The 20,538-nt window shown below is 36.7% G+C and overlaps 1 protein-coding gene across 3 annotated transcripts in view; it reads left to right on the plus strand.

Moving 5' to 3' along the window:
• LOC120413627 (zwei Ig domain protein zig-8-like) overlaps positions 1 to 20,538 on the plus strand; it is a 292,919-nt gene that overhangs the window by 207,859 nt on the left and 64,522 nt on the right. The window contains exon 1 of one of the 3 annotated variants that reach the window (XM_039574537.2): positions 18,384 to 19,697. The exons of 1 other annotated variant lie outside the window; for it this stretch is intronic. The gene's annotated coding sequence lies outside the window, so the exon portion shown is untranslated. Of the gene's footprint in view, positions 1 to 18,383; positions 19,698 to 20,538 lie in introns of those variants that run through there. One more of the 3 variants, XM_039574538.2, reaches the window with a different exon arrangement.

A 20,538-nucleotide genomic window follows, 5' to 3' on the forward strand; every position in this document is an offset into this window, starting at 1 on the left:
ATTTATGATTTATGATTTATGATTTATGATTTATGATTTATGATTTATGATTTATGATTTATGATTTATGATTTATGATTTATGATTTATGATTTATGATTTATGATTTATGATTTATGATTTATGATTTATGATTTATGATTTATGATTTATGATTTATGATTTATGATTTATGATTTATGATTTATGATTTATGATTTATGATTTATGATTTATGATTTATGATTTATGATTTATGATTTATGATTTATGATTTATGATTTATGATTTATGATTTATGATTTATGATTTATGATTTATGATTTATGATTTATGATTTATGATTTATGATTTATGATTTATGATTTATGATTTATGATTTATGATTTATGATTTATGATTTATGATTTATGATTTTCAAGGTTTTCGTTCCGCACTCCTCTGTCCCCTTTAATACGGTCGCATGGAAGCAATTTGCAACCCAACTACACAATTGTACAATCCAATTATTCGCACAACTACGCACAGTGCGTATGTGGCTATGTGTAATTGTATCGAAACTTGATATTCTAAATTTGCCAATAATCCTTTTCCCTGTTCACAACTGTGGTACCATTCAAACCACACACGTGTCCCCCCCATTAAAACCCAGTTTTTCGGTTCATTGTGGTTGGACATGTCGTTGGGAAATTCTGTACTATAACAGGCTTGCTTTTGAGTGGATTTGGATGCCATTTTTTTTTTACTTACGCAAAACCTTTAAAAAATTATTAGGTCATAAAATACGTGTTTTGTGTAACATTATCGATTCATACTATTTTATTTTATCAAGATAGATGTGGCATATAGCAACTGTTTTTTGTTTACACTTTGAACAGCATTGGCCCTTGTAATAAAATAGTACAACGGCAACGATTTAGCAAAACACGAAACTGACATTATCTGCGGTATTTATGGGAAATTTCGACACGCAGCGCGCACACAATTGGAAAGTTTCGCACGCAAAAGAATACCCCAATAATTTCAACTTTCATTAGCACCATTTGGCAATTTATGGGAATCGCTCTGTCACATTACGTTTGCCGAAATTTCGAATACTCTTTTAATGGCCTCTGTCGACTTTTTACGACCAAACATGACGAATATGTCATGGCACGGAGAAGCACTCTCATCAACCACCCACACCGACTGACTGACTGAAGTGTGGTGCTCACAATAAATGGTGGGTAATAAATTAAAAATCCACAGTTGTTACACAACCCCCGGAGAGAAGGGGAAAAGATTTGATAACATGCTCGTTACCCGAAAAATTAATGTTTCAAACAAGTTGATTCTTCTCTCAACTTAGTCGTGCCCAAGTTAGTTATTTACAAAAATCTAAAATGTGATCTTAACACGAAAAAAATCAAAAGAAATTATAAAAAAAATCTAATTGAAAAATTTAATGAGAATCACAAAACTGGATTGCTGATGCCTACTTCCACTGACTCGGACGCAAACACAAAGCGAAGTTTTCTTAACATTCATGGGGCTATTAAAAAGGCTTACTTTTATTTGATCCTCCCAGGATCATAATTGGAAACCATCTGTGGAAATGATGCCTCTCATCCGATGGTTGACTCAGAATGGAGTGGAACATAAGTGACAACCCTTACGATGGCCACGCAAAGTAGGGTTCAAAGTTTCATCTATAAAGATTCTGAAACCATGAGCAGACAAGGTTTGCAAATGTTTTTGTCTCATCTTTGGTCTTCCCAAAACCCAGATTAGTTTACTATTTCCCAAAATTACAAGCAAACCCATTGTTCAGCGAATTATCCACAGACTAACCAATACATTTATCAGACCGTCGTCATGACATAAGGGCTCGTTAAAAGCTTATCAGAAAATTGTTCAGTCTGCAGACTGCTGGAATTATCAACTCCCACTCAAAACGTGGCAAATGTAAGTCGATGCGATAAAAGGGCAAAATTGCAGTGGTTTCTTAGACCTTTTGTGGACGTTATGGTCTGAAACCCGATCCGATAATAGCATTACATCGTTATTGTGCTTAGCTGTCACACAAGGGTGTAATAACAAAATCGATTTTCCAGCACAACAATTTTCAGTTCATTTTGGGGTCCTAAACAACTCCCCAAAGTTTGAGAACGATTGGTTCAGTCCTCACTTTGCGCAAAGCGATTCAATTTTCCATATAAATTTGTTTGGGGAAAAATATTTTTTCGAATTTAATATTTAAAAAATCCACGTTTCAGGCTATATCAAATTCACAAATCCAATACTTCTACTTACGCGAAATTTTCCGAGGATTCCGAATATGACAAAATTGAGACCAAAAAGTGCCGTCTTGTCGACCTACAGGGCAAAAGCTAACGTTGCAAAAAGTTTGTTATAGAAAAATCGAAAAACTATGAGAAAAACTGTGATTGGCCAAAAAGTTAATACCGTAGGCTTATAGTCCATGAAACTCCCCTAAACTCCCTAACTTTTGACCTATAGGAGTATGGGTGTAGGCGGCTGTTGCAAAAAGATATTAAGGTTTTAAAAAAATCCATTTTTAACAGTAGTTTGCAAAAACTATGAGAAAAAGTCAAACCAATCCTGGATGTCTCTGACACATTTTGAAGTGCTTCAAAAGACCTTTCGAATGCATCTAAGAGATTTGGAATTGATAAAGTTTTACGAAAATGCGAGCAATTTTAAAAAATTTCAGTTTTTTGGACCTCAAACTTCAATGCCCGTTTTACCCCACTTCCCTTTGTCGTAGAGGGCTCATATTTGGCATGAGTTCATTTCATGCATAGACAAACAAACGCTGAAAGTATCACCCAAATCGGAGCACCTCGATACGACCTCTAGGACAAACCGAGCAATATTTACAAATACTGGACCTTCAATAAAAATTAAATTAAAGCATGACATGCCTGAGCGATGCCCAGGTTTCTCCTGAAATGATTGTTTCCATTGAAAATTATGTAATGGACGGAAATTTACGAGAAAATCCAGTAAATTTATAAATTGGAATTGGATTCAACTTATTTAAAATACGATGAACACAATAACTGCCCTGTAATTTGCGGACTAATTTTGAACTGAAGAACGTATTGTTAAATTCGGTTCAATTTAATATGAGCTTTAACAATTGTTCTTTAGAACAATACTTCAGGTTTATTGATTTTTTAACTGCTGCTTAAATTACACTGACCTACAAAAATTGAGAATGGTTTTTCTCCAAAGTTTGTATGGAGAGTTAGGGCGTTTCGTCGCTGTTGCATACAATCCAAAAATTGAATGCAATATGTAGGAGTAGCGAACAGCAATATTTCTCCATACAAACTTTGGAGAAAAACCATTCGGCCCTGACTTAATAATTTTGAAACGTTCAAAATGCACGTGTTTTTGGGGACCTTAAAGTTCATGCTTCCCCTCGAGTTGAGCCTGCGCAAAAATATTTTTGGTCGGTGTTTTTGTGAACGACGTTCAAATTAGTTTGAATGTTAATCGAAAATAAAACAAATAATTGGGCTCCTTCCAGGAAGTTCCTCGCTTAGGCGAAAGCCAAAGAATATCAGCTTCCCATGATATGCAACGTTGTTCATACACAAAATGTTAGATAAAAAAAACTTCAAGTTTATTTGTCTTTACTTTAATTGATATTGATACAAATTTTTACTATCAAAAAGTCTCGGATCAAATGCATTAATTTATTTAACGTAGCGAGAAATATCATCAGTTAAGTATATTTTAATCTCATTAGTAAATAAACTCGCTGTATCTCAGCAACCAGTGGTCCAATCTTCAATGTTTCTTAGACGAAATTGTGGGAAATTTTCTGAACCTTTCGAAAAAAAAACATTTTCAGAAATGGACAATCATTTTTTGGGACAAAATTTGACTTTGAATGGCTATATTTTGCACTTAATCCAAAAATTGTAATATGCTTTTCGATTGCAATTTCGATTCCCGGGCAGACGGTAATAACAAAATTAATAATATTTCAATAACAAATCCTGTTAAAATAACAAAAAGTGTTATTATTTTATTCTGAACTTCAAATTCAAGAAGAAGAAATAATAACAGTTTCTGATAAAATAACAAGATTTGGTATTGAAGTGATATCATATTGAAATAGTTTAATAACACACTAATAAGAGGAAATGTTATACAATTCAAAAATTCTCCTAAAAACAAGATTTGTTATTCGTATGGTATTCTGACTTAGAAATAAAATTACCATAAATCGCACAAATGGAAAAGTTTTTAAATGTCCATAACGGGGTTGCTACCCTGTTCACGGCAACATCAACTGTTTTGATGCTCCGCGATATTTTTTTCAATTTACGGTGAAAGTGCGTTCAATTAATCGCGAGTTCTTCCCCGCACGATGGGCAGGAACACCCGCGGCCGTGGCAGCTCGAGTGCATCTCGAGGACGTGGCCGGGCCAGTTCCTGCAGCAGCATCGGGAAAACCTCCTCGTCCGGCTCCAAACGGTCATCACACCTGCTGAAGCTGCCATCTAACTACGTACCTGCTCGTAGCCCCATACGTACGCGTGGATCGGTAGCACTCGTTAAACCGGATCAACCTGGACCCAGTGGATTGTCCACTAACAAGCCGGGAACTTCCTCGACGGTTCCAACCTCAAATGGATTCGCTGTGTTGTCTGATGACAACAATGTAGACGACGACGACGACGTCAGTGGTGGCGATGGTGTTACTACTACACCGTCGCAGGCTAAGGGCACCTCCACCGCGGGGGAGCAAAAGAGTAAAAAATCGAACAAAAAAATGCCACCGATTACAGTGCCTGGTCGCCCGGCTGTTGTAATCGAGGAAGCATTGGCGGAAACATTGGACGACTGTGAATACGTCATGCGTATTAATAAGTCGTCTGTAAACATCATCACAAGCGATCGTCCGCGTTTCGAAAAAGTGCTGAAAACGCTGAAAGATGCGAATATTCAGTACTATACGCATGATTCGCCGGAAAACCTTCCGGTCAAGGTAGTACTTTCTGGGTTCCCGATCCAAGTGCCGCCCAAGGAGTTCGTGGATGTAATTCTTGCGAAAAAAAAGATTCATCCCCGTGAAGCTAAAGTGCTCTCGCATAAAGTTACAGTGACCGGAGACCAGATTCTCTGGCTGCTGTACTTCGAACGCGGTTCAATCAAGATACAGGACCTGCGCAAAGTCAAGTCGCTGGAAGGTTTCGTGGTTAGCTGGAGATTCTTCAGCAAGCGGCCTTCCGATGCTGCCCAATGTCACCGATGCCAACGTTTTGGACACGGTTCCCGGAACTGCACTTTGGCGCCGAAGTGTGTCAAGTGCAGCGCAGCCCACCTCACGGCTGCATGCACGCTGCCCAAGAAAGCATCCCTTGGAAAGGACAACCAAGCCGAGCAGAACAAGCGGAACGTGAAGTGTGCTAACTGTGAGGGTAATCACACGGCCAATTACCGCGGGTGCACCGCTAGGAAGACCTACCTCGAGGCGCTGGAGAAGAGGAAAAAGCCAGCACCACATTCCTCAAGGACTTCGCCAGGTCAACCCTCGACCGAACCCCGTCAAACGAATCCTCCTGGATTCGGGCGTACTTACGCCAGCGTGGCGGCTACCGCAAACGGTCCAACCCCGGACAGCAACAGTGATGGTGATTTATTCACCCTCACCGAATTCCTCTCCCTTGCGAGGGACATGTATACGCGACTCAACACTTGCCGAAACAAGCTGGAGCAGTTCTTCGCGCTGCAAGAGCTGATGGGGAAATACCTATGCCCTGCATAGGTGCAAGCTCACACACTGTAGAACAGTCTTCGCCTTCAGTAACGAACTGATTTTTTCCTGTGATATATATTTAAGCTTTTCTATCCTCCTTCTCTTTCCATAGTAATAGTAGCAGTTATTTTAGAAAGTTTTTTCTGCTCTCGCTTATTCGAAATTTACGGAATTTATTTCATCAAATGATTGTATCTGAATTAATTTGTAGCTGTAAGAATCTCCAAAACTCTGCATCCTGTAATAAGTTAAGCACATTGTATTCCGATAAGTACAACAAATAAACATGAATTGAATTGAATTGAATTGAAAATGTCCATAACACAATCTGTTATTATTTTTTCTTTTGTTAAATATGTTTAGATCTTTGGGATAATTTTGTCCAATTTCGTCGAGGTCATTATTTTGGCCATGAAATGGGGTACTTAAGCTAAAATTGTTCTAAAATGTTGAAATTTTGAGAGTTGATTTTTTTTTAATTATTTGATATACCCCCTAAGGGACTTTACTAAAATTGGCTAGAACTATGGAATAATTATGACCAATTTAATCGTGGTCATTTATTTGACCATGAAATGGAGTCCTCAAGCTTAAATAATCTGATAATATTAACTTTTGAAAGTTGTTTTTTTAATTTGTGTTGTATTCCCTAATGGAATTGATTTCTTTATTGAGAATTTTTGAAATGTGAATAACAAAAACTGTTTTATTTTCACAGAGCGAGGAAGTCGGAGCTGACGTTGAAGTTCGAGCTGGAGTGAGACCTCGGAGACGGCATCGGATTCAGCTTATTTTCAGCAACTTTTACTTGGAGTCGGAATCTGTGAAGTCGGGTATTTTTGGAGAGCTGAAGTCGGCGTTGACGTCATATCCTGCATCCAGAGTCGAAGTTGTCTTCAAAGTATGGATTTAAAGTCGCTTGAAGGTACCCGACTCTGCAGCCCTGACTAGTACAGAAGAGTTGTGGCAACTGCAAGTTTATTGGCAAATGGCAAATAAACCAAAACAATAACTTTTTTTGTTATGGAGACATACCAGATCAATAACAATTTTTGTTACTATGCTGCTCCTCCTCTCCGCACAAAATAACAAATCTTGTTATTCCTTCATGATTCCTTCTGTGTTATTGGTTTGTTATTGCAATAACAACATAATAACAGTTTAAGTTATTCTTCGAACAAATCTTTGTTATTGATTTTTGTTATTTTAACAACTAATACGATCATCTCAATAACATATTTCAATCTTCTCACAATATCAAAAACTGACCTTCCCATGTTATTTCCGTCTGCTCGGGTTTAACATAAAAAATGAGGTCAAAAAATTAAAAAAAAGGCACAAGTTTTTTTTTTAAATCACTATTTATCAAAAATTATAACTCGTCGGCAAAATTTTGGTCCATACTTCTGAATGGCTTAAAAATTCGGGTTTTTGTCCCCTAAAACAGATAAAAAATATTCTTAAATAAAAAAATACAGATTTAGGGAAATTTATGAAAATAAATTATAAAAAATCACCAAATTTCTTTTCCGTTTACTTTTTTCTAATATTGCGATTGTCCATGCTCCATACAAAAAGAAGTTATTTGTATGGAAATTGTTGGTTGGGATTTCCAAAAAAAAAGTCCACGTGGTTTGTGGATGGTCCCTATTCAGAAAAAATAGGTGCACGAAAAAAAAATCCGATTTTTGAATTATTTTTATTATTAAGAAAAATCAATCTCCCAATTTTTTTATTGTTGAAGAAGACAAAAAATGCAACTATTGAGCCATAGAGAAGTAGAGACGAAAATGTTGCCGACGAGTTTCGATTTTTGGAAAAAATAAATTGAAAAACATGTCTTTTTTCGAATGCTCAAAAATGGAAGGGGTCGTACCGTCCCTCCGTTACGAGATATCAAAAAACGGACCTTGGATTTGATTTCACGTGTGAGAAAATGTTCGAAATCGGTCGATTTTGTAGAAAACTGTTAACTTTTCATTCATTTAATACTAGAGTAACTTTAAAGGAAGCGTTTCGATCGCTTTGTAGTTTCATACGTACAAAACAACTCCCGAATATTTCAAAAGTTCGTGCTATTTCGCTGTTAACACGCAGAAATTGCAGCTGAAGTAATCCTCACGTTGCATTATGTGGTGAAAAAAGATGCCACTTGGTGAGAACAAAATCCTCTGGCGTGCCACGTCAGGACTCTCAGGACGTTTAGTCATCCCAAGCAGCGTAAGCAGTGTACTCTGTAATAGACCCTCTAAATTAGACCAGTCAGCTGCCGCTGTGACATTTGACTTTGGCTAACAATGGCCTCGAAAAAGGCACCCTTGTTGCAATGACGTTTTTTCAACCTCATGATAAATTAATTTAGATCAATAATTAAAAAGCAAATAAAATGTTTTTAACGAAAAATATGAATCTCGTTAAAAAAAAATACAATTTCATCAGTCTGACCTTAAACATTCGTCACTGGCCAACTCAGTTTATTCTGGCCCCAGTAGTACTGCTCACACTGACAAAGCAGACAACTTTTGGGATTGTGGCCGTTGCATTGTTTGGAGGGGTTTCATTTCGGTGAACGATATCACACTTGAGAGTTTCATGAGAGTTGTCTTGCCACGACGGAGCGAACTCCCCGGATCGTGGAGGGATTACGCCACGGACTGAAGACTTTTTTAAACTGAAAATAATTGCAAGTGTACTTTTCACAGACACACTTACATTCTCACTGAAACAGCATTCTTTCCAGCATGTCAACACACCCGAAATTGTCACCGCACGCTGGAAAAATGGTTTTCCTTTGTATTTATCTTGCAATAAAGAAGCTTTGGAGTCCTTTCGGCGCTGTGGGAAAATTTGGGGAACAAAAGTGCTCATTGTTAGGATTCCAGAGTACTGGGGAAGCACATGATGTCTGATTTGCAATTTTAATGCAGATTCTTTTGGCAAATAACAAACTCAATGTTTTATTTAAACACAAAGATTGAAAAATCGTTTTCTTTAGTTTTTTCTTAACATAAGGATTTAAGATTTTTTCCTGAGAAACCTTTAATTTGATGTTAGTTTTTAAAAATGGAAAGAGCAGTTTTCTTGAAAATGAAAATTAAATTCAGTGTTAAATAAATTTTAAAGATTCGTGTAATTGTTTGACATAAAATCAGTCTTATTCGTTAAAATTAATCATAAATCGCCATAAATGAGCTCCAGAAAGCTCATAACTTCAATGTTATGTATGTCAAATCTATCACGAAAAGCTGTCCTAAACAAAATTCGATAAAATAGCGTACGTACTCAAAAATGAGCATTTATGAAAAAGTGGCTATCCTATTCTATAATCTGATGGAAAATGAGTTTAACTCAAACACCACCCGTTCGAGAAGGCCCCTTCGTTCCTTCGGATTAAAGATCTGCAAAAAGTAAAGCCAAACAAGTATCGATGGGCAAATAATTGAGTTTAAACCAGTGGGCGAGGGAGTTAAACTTTAACCCTTCTCTATTTACCGAAAATATCCTAAAATGGGGTAAAAAGTTAAATGTACTTCCGCCACCAAAAATTTCGAACGAAACGCGGGAAAAGTTTTGCTATTTGAGTAACAAGTTGCTCGATAAGAACTGAGGGATTTACAGTCCATCAAGGGAATTTGGATTTGGATTTTCTTGCCAACTATGTTGGGATGTTTATAACTTAATTAGCAAGCCTTTTCCTTTCTTCCGATGAGCTTTCAAAAAAGATTTCTTTAGAGATTTGAAGAAATGTTGAAATTTTTATATTCTAAACCACGCATTTACTTTAATAATGTCCCAATCCAAAATAAACATTTCTCGAATGATCGTCAAACCTCAAACAAATCCTCAACCGGGTCTCGTTATCTCGGAACGAACCGAAAATCCTGAGGCACAGAGACTTATTGCATAATGCTTTTAAAAACGGGCCCAGTTTGCGACAAACAACCATCCTTCTCGAAAACCAAAAATGGGCCAAAAATCGGCTCATCCGAATAACAGGTTGGTTTGTCGCCCAGCCCAACAATCTGTGACCGGACCGGAGTGCTAATCCGATCAGCAGTTTTGACCGATTACGAGGGCTGCTTTCGAAATTGTAAGAGGATTCGCAAATGAGGACCGGTATGGTAATGGTTTCAAGTGAAAAGTGTATTTATAGTTTACAAATACTTTTTCTACTTCCACAGAAAAAAAAAATCATGGTAATATTACATCTGTGAAGGGGTACATCTTTATGTCAGAAAAAAGGTGTAATTTTACTTCTGAAAATGTCTAATTTTACCACTTTTCTGGTGTAATGTCACTTTTTCAGTCTAAATTGAGGTAAAATTACATCATAAAAGAGGTAATATTCAACCTTCCAAAATTACAGCTTCCAAATTTACATTATTTTTTGCTGTGTGGGTAATTATCTACACAGAAAAGAATAATGTAATTTTGGAAGCTGTAATTTTGGAAGGTTGAATATTACCTCTATTCATGTAATTTTACCTCAATTCAGACTGAAAAAGTGACATTACACCAGAAAAGTGGTAAAATTACACATTTCCAGAGGTAAAATTACACCTTTTTTCTGACATAAAAGATGTACCCCTTCCCAGATGTAATATTACCATGATTTTTTTTTTCTGTGTACCAACTCACACGAAATCGGGAAAAGTTGCCCCGACCCCTCTTCGATTTGCATGATACTTTGTCCTAAGGGGTAACTTTTGTCCCTGATCCCAATTCCCAATTTGTAGCCTGAAACGTTGATGAGATAGAAATTTGTTGTCAAAGGGACTTTTATGTAAAATTAGACGCCCGATTTAATAGCTTACTCAGAATTCCGAAAAAAACGCAATTTTTATCGAAAAAAAAACACTTAAATTTTTTTTTAAAAATTCTCCCATTTTCCGTTTTTCGACTGTAACAAATTTTGGAACACGTCATTTTATCCTTCAATTTTTGAACATGCAAAAAAATACATGTTTTTAAATAATTTGCAGCCTAAAAAGGTGATGAGATAGAAATTTGGTGTTAAAGGGACATTTATGTAAAATTGGACGCCTGATTTGATGGCGTACTTAGAATTCCAAAAAAAACATATTTTTCATCGAAAAAAAAAAAACACTTAAAAAGTTTTAAAACCCTACCATTTTTCGTTGCTCAGTTAAAATTTTTTTTGGAGCATGCCATTTTAAGAAAAAAATTATTGTACTTTTAGAATCTACATTAACCCAGAAGGGTCATTTTTTCATTTAGAACAAAAATTTTCATTTTAAAATTTCGTGTTTTCTCTAACTTTGCAGGGTTATTTTTTAGAGTGTTATAATGTTCTACAAATTTGTAAAGCAGACAATTAAAAAATTTTGATAAATAAACATAAGAGGTTTGCTTAAAAACATCACAAGTTATTGCGATTTTACGAAAAAATAGTTTTGAAAAAGTTACATTTTGAGTTTCTCTTTGTTTCGTCGTCCGTGTCTGTCGCGGGTGATCATGAACGGTCATGATCGACGACGACCAACTTTTTTAAAACTTTTTGCCTTCCTCACCTTACTGAGGAAAGGCTATAAAATCACTCGAAAAACGAAATTCATAATTTGACCTCCTAGACCCACCTTCATGTATACATATCGACTCAGAATCAAATTCTGAGCAAATGTCTGTGTGTGTGGTGGGATGTTGATCACAAAAATTTGCACTGGATTATCTCTGCACTGGCTGAACTGATTTGGACCGCTTTGGTCTCATTCGATCCATCTTGGGGTCCCATAAGTCGCTATTGAAAATTATAAAGTTTAGTTAATTACTTCAAAAGTTATGCTAAAAAAACGATTTTAACAAAAGTCCGGAAGATTATAATAAGGGTGGTTTTTGTAAGAAACCCCGTCATGTTATACATTTTTAGAAAGGTATTGAAAAGACCTTTCTAACAAGTCCAAAACATATAAGATCTGACAAAAAGTTATAAGCACTTAAGTGTTATTTATACACTTTTCAGAGGCCGGATCTCAGATATTTTGATGAGAACGTTGCCCGGATCTATCATGCGACCTGTCGTTGGATAGGTAATTAGAAGACCTTTTCAAAGAGATCAAAAGATTGAAGATCTGACAACCCTTTCAAAAGTTATGAACACATAAGTGCCCTGAATTATGAAGATCTGACTACCCAATATGATGGTATGAATAATGAATCAAGTTGATAGAACACTGAAAGGTCCGCCCTTTTGTATCTATTTTACCCTATTACCCTATTACCCTCTAAATGTGAGGAAGGCACCAACGACCTAAGGGTGGATTAAGTAACGTTTTTTTCGTAAAATCGCGATAACTCGTGATGTGTACAAGCAAACCCCTCTATGTTTATGCATCAAAATTTCTGTATTTGACTGTTCTACAACTTTGTAGAACATTGTTACACTCTCAAAAATATCCCACCAAAGTTAGAAAAAACACGAAATTTTAAAATCAAAATTTTTGTTCTAAATGAAAAAATGACCCCTCCTGGGTTAATGTAGATTCGAAAAGTACATTAATTTTTTCTTAAGATGACATGTTCCAAAAATAATTTAAATTGAATTTTGGATAATTGAATTATTGATTTTCGAAGTCAAATTCGTGTTCAAAAATCTGAAGTATGATGAAATAAATTAAATGATTTTAATTATGCTTTTGTGGTCGTTAAAGGGTCATTTAACTCAGAAGAATATGTTTTATCGTTGTTAACAATGAAAACAGCAATTTAAGCTTTATTTTATGATCCCCTACTGGTAGAAAAATTTAGGTCACAAAAATTTTATAACAAAAAATTGATTTGCCATGCAAATTCTCATACAAAATTGAAACACTTTGTGGAAAGCCGGGTCTTCATCGATTGCTCCTAAATTTTAGGAGGTAGTTTTGAGGCCAAATAACGATCAGAAAAAAGCTGTTCTGATCGAATTGATTTTTTTTAAAGATATTCCAAGCAAACGTCGTAACACCTTAATATACAGATGGCTTTGGAGCATTTTAAAGTTATATTTAGATTAGCCTTGAAAATACATAGTTATACATTAAAAACGTGAATGGATTATCCGGAGTGCACGATGAATTGTTTTAAAAAGAACGTGCTTATTTTTAAAATGTCATTTTTAAAACAACCCTCAACCAACTTCGGTCATTACCGAAAAACCACACAAAATTGCATCCATGATTCATGTGACAAGTTCAGCAACCACACACCATCTAATACTGCAATATCACTTGGGTTGGTGGTTGCAACAAGAAATAAAACAATCCGTTGCCGAAAATCCCACCAAAAACAGCCAAAATTAAGGAGTGAACCATGGTGCTAGACCATGAACATTAAAATTTACTGTGCTGTAGTTAGTTTGCTCCTCGACAAAAACCGTTACTGTCGCAAGTCGCCATTGGTGTCTTTTTACGGTTTGTTTTGATGGTCGGGATTTTAAGCTCAGAATTTAAATTAACTATTTAATTTTACTATCTCGTCACACTAAACTACACACACACACACAAACCATATTCACCAGCACACATTTAGACGTATGTAAGGGACACGTCGAAATGGTCGAAAGTTTTCCATGCCAGCAAAAAAAAAACAAGATGGCGCCCCGGAACGAGTCAATTAGCCCCTTAACTTTGAGGCAAACTCTTCTTCGTCTGCTGCTTGCTTCGGTTTAAGGTGGTGTTGTCGTCGACGCCCGAGCGGAACGGGACGGCCATTTGAATTTAATTATTCAGTTAACACATTCCTGGGCAAACAAATTCCTTCGGAAGCTGCTGCAGTAGTCGTCGAAGCCAACGTCGTCTGCGTTGTCAACATTCGGGGAAATGGCATCGAATTAATTCGTAATCTGCTTGAACAAGGATTATTGCCGTACTATGGTGCTAGGCGGGACGAGGAGGGGATCCGTTGTTTGTGGACCCCCGAATTGGTGCGTTTATGGGACAAATTCCTACAAAATGCGGTCGATGGGGATTATCCTTGTTAAGGGTTTTGAACAGCTTTTAAATCTTGGGAACTTTTGACGACACAAAGAACATCTTTTCAATCTAGCTGTTCTTATATGTGATGAATAGTTTTGGTTAAGTTTTATTGAAAATGTTCAATTTAATTCGTCTTGTCTATTTCTTTTTTTTGCTTTAGAATAAGAAAAAGTGATAAGATGTGGTTATTGGGCGTGTCTTTTAAATAATCGAAATATTTTCGTCCTTAATCACGTTCTGCGCGCTCTCACCGGCGGAGCATGTAGACATTCGATGAAATGGTGACAACCAGAAAGGTCACGATGAAACCGACAACTTTGACGTTGGTGGCAAAACATATCGACTGAAACCGACGACGAAGTAGTCCAGATTTATCTGAAAAGTTTTCCAGACCAAAAAGGCGACAAATGTGCCCTTCGAGCAAGTTTTTCGGAGTGTTGTTCTTACCCCTTGCTCGCCGTCCCCCCTCCACTGTGTTCGATATAATCCATCTGAAACATCGTTATGTGGTCCCTGAGATGGGACCAACAGCTGTCAACGTGAATATGGTTGAAGCAGTTATTTTTTGGGATAAAAAGTGGGTATAATATGTTTTGGTTTTTAGAGAACATAGATTCGTGTTTGTCCCGCCCGTGTGGATCAATCGGACCACGCACTGGACTCGCAATCCAGAGGTTGCTGGTTCGAATCCCGCGAAGTTACTAACCGATTTGACTTTAAAAGCACATCAAATTCTAAAGTGGAAACACATAACTCAAGAGAGGGATCATCCAGGTTTTGTTTTACCACGAATTTGTGATTTTGGCAGCTCTCGATTCCCGCGAATTTTCGTCAAGATTACTGAGAATTCCAAGAATCACTATACAAATACTGAAATAAATACAGTCCAGACTCGCTTATCAAAAGTTTGGATTATCCGAAGTTCGATTATCTGAAGGTTTAGGTGGGATTTCAGATATTCGAATCATGAACAAATTTGTTTTTTGTTTTTTTTTTTAACTACAGTCTCGTTGTCAAATTTAAAGGGACTGTTGTGAGCGAGAGGTGTTAAATTATGGAAAGAAAAATTAAAGCATGCTTATTGAAAGGACTGAAAAATTTATTGACAGCTAGAGCAATATTGATATCGGAAAGATCGACAGCCAGAAAGTCGACTGTATTAGTGATAAATTCAGGTTTTCCTATAACTTATTGATTGAATTCGAGTACTGCGATACAATTTTAGTAAAATTTTGTTGGTTGCTTCCTTATTAAGTTATTAATTGGATTTTTTCTATATTTCATTACCACCATCTTGGATTTAAAAAATCTGATTCCGTTTAAAGTTGTTCAGGGGTCATAGGTAAACTCGACGATCAATCATATTTTTTTAAATATTTTTGCTTCTCCATCGAAATGAGTTCCCAGTATATTTTGCTGGAGGCGCATGGTGCTTTATGTATACTTATATAGTCCAGACTCGATTATCCGAAGGCCTTGGAAAAATATCTCTTCGGATAATCGAATCACGAAAAAAAAAATGGTTTTTCGTTATTTTTGATTATTGAGCTCAAGAATGGCCCCTAAACTACGCTAGAATGATATAGATTTTGGTGACGAAATATTGAAAAAAAAGTATTTTATTATTTAATAAGCAATCAACTCTTCAAATTTGACTAAAATGGGGCTGCAGAAGTTGAATTTGATGTTAAAAACAAGAAAAAGAAAAAAAAACGAAAAAAAAATTTTTTTTTGTGATCCAATTATTCGAAGTCCCATACAAATCATCGGATAATCGAAACTTCAAATAATCGAGGCTTTGGATAATCGAGTCTGGACTGTACAGCGATTCCACGTCAAACAGGAAGTCTCCAAATCAAACGTGATCCGATTGGGCTAAAATAACAAAATAAAAAGAACCATATTTTGCCTTCCTCACTGAGGAAAGGCTATAATACTGCTCGAAAAATGAACTTTTTTAAAAGCTCGAAGACCCACCTTCATGTATACATAATATGTATTACATATCTACTCAGGATCGAAAACTGAACAAATTTCTGTGTGTATAAGACCAAAATTCTTGCCAAGTTTTCCATTTTTGAAAATGTTTATCAAACGTAGACTAGGTAGAATCCTGAAATAATTGCGAAAAAATATAAGTATTCCATATTAGTTTGAAAGTCATAATGACCATTTTTATGAACTGACCATCAAACTTCCCTCGGGTTTCAAACTCATGACAGCTGGATGACGAATCTGATTGACTACCATCTTATTCAGGCAGACAAAATATTGAAATCGGAGGAATACGGTTGTTGCGAATATTTTACAAAGCTTTTGCCGACCAAACCTCCCCTTCCTCCTCATTTTTAATTTTTTTTTCAAAATACTTCAAAATATCAATGGAAATTTAATTGCAATCAGCTGAAATCAATGGAGAACCGGATTCGAGTGGTAGAAATGACAGTTCTCCCATAAGAAATACATTGTAGAAAAAAGCAAAAACTGCTCGAATGGAAGTGCTCCATTAAATATGCAGTTAGTGTTTTTCGCTAAAATGTTTTTTAAGTCGAATCTTAAATGTTTTGCATATAAAGATTGCAAATCAACTTTACGGGTATTTTAAACATTTTTTTCATTGAAATGTTGGATTTCTTGCCCACAACAAAGTTAGTTACACTTAATTCAAAGATAAAATTACGCCGTTTCGGAAAATTGTTCAGATTACATTTCACCATTTTCGAATTGTATAAAAAATCCTTTAAAATTTAATGAAAACACAAGTATATTCAACTAAATTAACATTTTTCAAATACCTAAAACAATTAAATAAACAATACTGATAGGAAAATGCCATTTCGTGTTTTCTATTATTTTTTTAACGGAATTATTGTTAACGAAAAAGTTACAAACGAAAATGTTATTTATGTATAACAGAAATTAAAAAAAAATAACTGATAGAATAGTTTTTAAAATAAAAATAATGTAATTTAATCTTTTTAATTACCTATCTTGTAAATTTGGCCTGCAAGCTAATTTGAGCTTCAAATTTGGCCCGGCCTCCAAAACTTTGAGCACCCCTGACTTAAGTGATATGTGTGTACTTTTTCCGGATCTAAAAAAAATAGATTAAATTTATGTTGGTAAAGAGTGAGGAAGGCATGTGCCACATAGGTTGGATTAAGTCATTTTTTTTTTCATTTGGCGATTAGGGTGCTCCTATCCAAAATAGCAAAAAAATGAATTTTTCATCGATTTCGCAAAAAAGCACATTTTAAAAAAAAAAAATTATCTCCGGAACGGGTGAACCAAATTAGAGCGCCTCGTTTGAAAAATAAGGTTATAAGTTGAACTTTTAAGAGCAAAAATGTTGCGGTTCGAAAAAACTTGCTGAATATTGAAAAGGTCCAATGAAAAATTCATTTGCTAATTTTAAGGTCTCGGAACCAAAAAGCTCATATCTGAAGATATTTTCCCTGATTCCTTATAATCTTTTACAAAATATATCAAAAAATTGCGAACATCCATTAACACATTAACACGCGCGCGAAAACGGGAAAATGACGAAAACGGGTAAAAATCAACTTTTTCACTAAAACTGCGATAACTTGAAATTTTCAGCGATGACTTATACTTTTTTGGGTACCGAATTTTGGTAATTCAAAGACGCAACTTTTGGTTCCCAAACATGTATGGGTTTAATAATAATTCCTTCCATTATCATCGTTGATCGGAAGGCACACAGTCGGTTGATTTCGTCGAGGTGATTGTGTTACAAATAACTTTAAATAGCTTAATTCTGGCTTATTTTTGCAAATGGTCCTATGTAAATAGGAAACCCATGGCGCATTCTTTTATTTAAAAAAAAATAATCTAGAACCAATCTTTTCTTAATCATTTACCTCGAGAATTACTGTGAGAGTTTAAGCGTATTTTGTAAATTTAAACGCTATTGATTTACCATACAAAAATGAAATGCTTTGCGGAAGAGATTTTTTATACAAACGTCAAACCAGCCTTAAACTTATCCTGTGGTCTTACCTCTGGTTGTGGCCGGCGCTCAATTTAATTAATCAAATAAACAATACTTACCGAACAAAGAGTTTTCCTGACTTGGGTCAGTCTCCCCAACAACTTCCTGGGTAAATCAGCGAGGTTCATTCAAGTTATATAAAAATACCCTTGATTGATATTATGGTGGCATTCAGATATGGGAAACATGTTATGCAACCTAGACAAGACACACTCCAGAGTGAATCTTTACCTGTTTGCAAACAAAGTATCCTGCAATTTTTGAAACTTTTGGTGCCTTTTTTGTCTAAACAGACAGGTTTACCACCCCTGTCCCAACTCGGCATTCCTAAAGCACACTCAAAAAATGCGTCCCAACGTTCTCACTTCGACCGATTCCTCTCGCTTTCAAAGCCAAAACCACGTGGTAGATCTGCGAACGCACCCCTCAGTTCAATCTGTGTGCTCTGCTCTCCCCACTGTTTGTTCTCTCCTCTCTCTTTTTTTTCCACTCACTCTCTCGGGCGAGTGCTTGCAGGCCGCTCCACTGCATCGAACACATCCCAGGGAGCGAAGCGTCCTTTGCGAAATTTGGCGAAAAGGACCTCCGACGACGACGGACTCCTCCGTCAATGCACGCACGCAATGTTTTGGCCCGGTTCAGTACGAATCTGACGGTCCGCGGCGGTGCCAGCATCCCCTGCCGGTTGTTTCTTCTTGTCGTCGTGTGTTTCGGTCGTTACGAAAAACAAAAAAAAAAGAAAAGTGTGGAAAAGAGGCTTTTCACCGCGAGGATTATTGACACGTGCGCGCGGGAGACAGTCACCTGAACGGTTGAGTCTACCGTTGAAGAAGACGACGTGGGGTTGTTGGTGAAAGGATTTATACGGAGGCTGTGAGGATGCGTGGAATAATTCATACGTATTAGGATTTAGATGAAATTACTTGGCCGCTCTTCGTAAGAGCATCACGTGGGAGTGAGTTTTCTTGGTGGAGTTTTCGGTGGAGGTTTTTGCCTTGGGGTGATCTGCGATGAAGATGGGTTGTGTCGACGACGAGTAGTTCAAAGGGAACGGCGAAGGAATCTGTGTCCTCGACGTGCGACACTGCCGGAAGGATTACCGCCGTGAAGGGTGGGATGTGCGGTGATACCACGGGTTAAACGGAAGGTGACAAGAAGCCGACCGTGACGTCTGCGGGCAAAGTTTCGTACTTTTGTTACAAGTTGAGAAGATTGCACACACGTGGTGGAAGACACGCTTCAAGGAAAAGTTGTCGCCAACTTGAGAGAAGAGTACAAGAAGTTGATAAGCTGGCAGTGGATTCCACAAAGTGCAATGCTGCTGGTATCCGGCATGATTCATGACCTCGACGACAGGGCAAAGTTGTACGGAAAGTACCTGCTGGAACAACGACACCAGCAGTGAGTGACAAGTTGTTGACAAACGGAGTGATAACGATGCACGATTAAGCAGCATCCTGGTACTGGTGACGCAATTCAATTAGATGTGGTGATGGTGGGTGGGAGCCAGCATTCAGAAAGCACACAATCGTACTCACACTTGGCACGGGAAAACGCCAAGGGAATACGTAATTGAATTTAGCGGCACTGGACAGAGCAAAAAGGAGGTGGTGCAGAGAACAATGCAATGTGGTGACAGTCTACCTGATCATCTGGATCAAGGGTTATGTGTCTTTGTATAAATGTTGGTGAGTCGCTTTGAATAAAACGGCAAATTGCTATCGTGGAACGTGCGAATTAGTGTCCGTGTGCGCAGGGTGGGTTTGTGTGTGTGGCCATTGTCAGAAGTGTAGCGAAACGATTAGTACGATTATCTTGACAAGCACCTGTGTACTACAAAACAGTAGTAGCGGTAGCAGGTTGATTATCCGGCTTAATGGTTAGGATTATCACAGTGTGTGGACACGGACATTCGTGTTCAAATTATGGATTAACATAAACGGTTCTTTCATGGTGTGTAAGTATCGGTGGTGCATTTAATTTGCTTGATTTAATTTCGGATTGAATTGTGTAATGAAGCACTGGCAATTGGTCTCTAAAGATTAAAATCAGTTTGATACTTGGATGTTGCAATTAAATCAAGATTGTCGAAAATTGTTTTTGTCATTACATCGTGATTTTACCCCAAATTGAGTTCAGGACCTATTGACATTCACAGATTCAAAAAAAAAAAACAATTTCAATCCTGAGATATTCAACAAACCCGTAAAAACTACGTGCAACGTTTTCTCTTTTCATATAAAAAAAGATTCGATCTGATCGAGCTATCTTAACACACCCTGCAAGTGCGACATCTGGCCAAAGGGATTTTAGTCAGAACGCGTTTGTCACACGTACATGACTGACTATTGTAAACATGTGTAATTGTAACTCGGGACTCTGGCAACAAACTTCAACTAAACTTCGAGACAATGCCCATAACGGCCAGCCAAACAAAAAGTGTTTGAATTGTGTTTACATTGCGTGCTTTAATATTTGCTTATTCGTGGTTAAATAAATAAAAACGTGTTTTTCTCGAAATGTCATAAGTTAGACCGAAAATTCATATATTTTTCAAAGTTTATATCAAAATTCGCCAGTACTTAGATATTTTGAAAACTAATGATTGCAAAACATTAGGGCAGGTGTAAAATGTATTTTAAAACACTTTTTCCATTCACATGTTAGTACCATGGCTTGTGATTCAAAATTTTTATACTTTTTTACTTTTCATGGGGATGCAAATCGCTGAACATTTAGAAAATTTGGTTTTGTACACAAACAGTATTTGATACTCTGCTGGTTCTTTAAATTTTCAG

The sequence above is a fragment of the Culex pipiens genome, chromosome 2 (genome assembly GCF_016801865.2).
Source record: "Culex pipiens pallens isolate TS chromosome 2, TS_CPP_V2, whole genome shotgun sequence".
Lineage (NCBI taxonomy): Eukaryota > Metazoa > Arthropoda > Insecta > Diptera > Culicidae > Culex > Culex pipiens.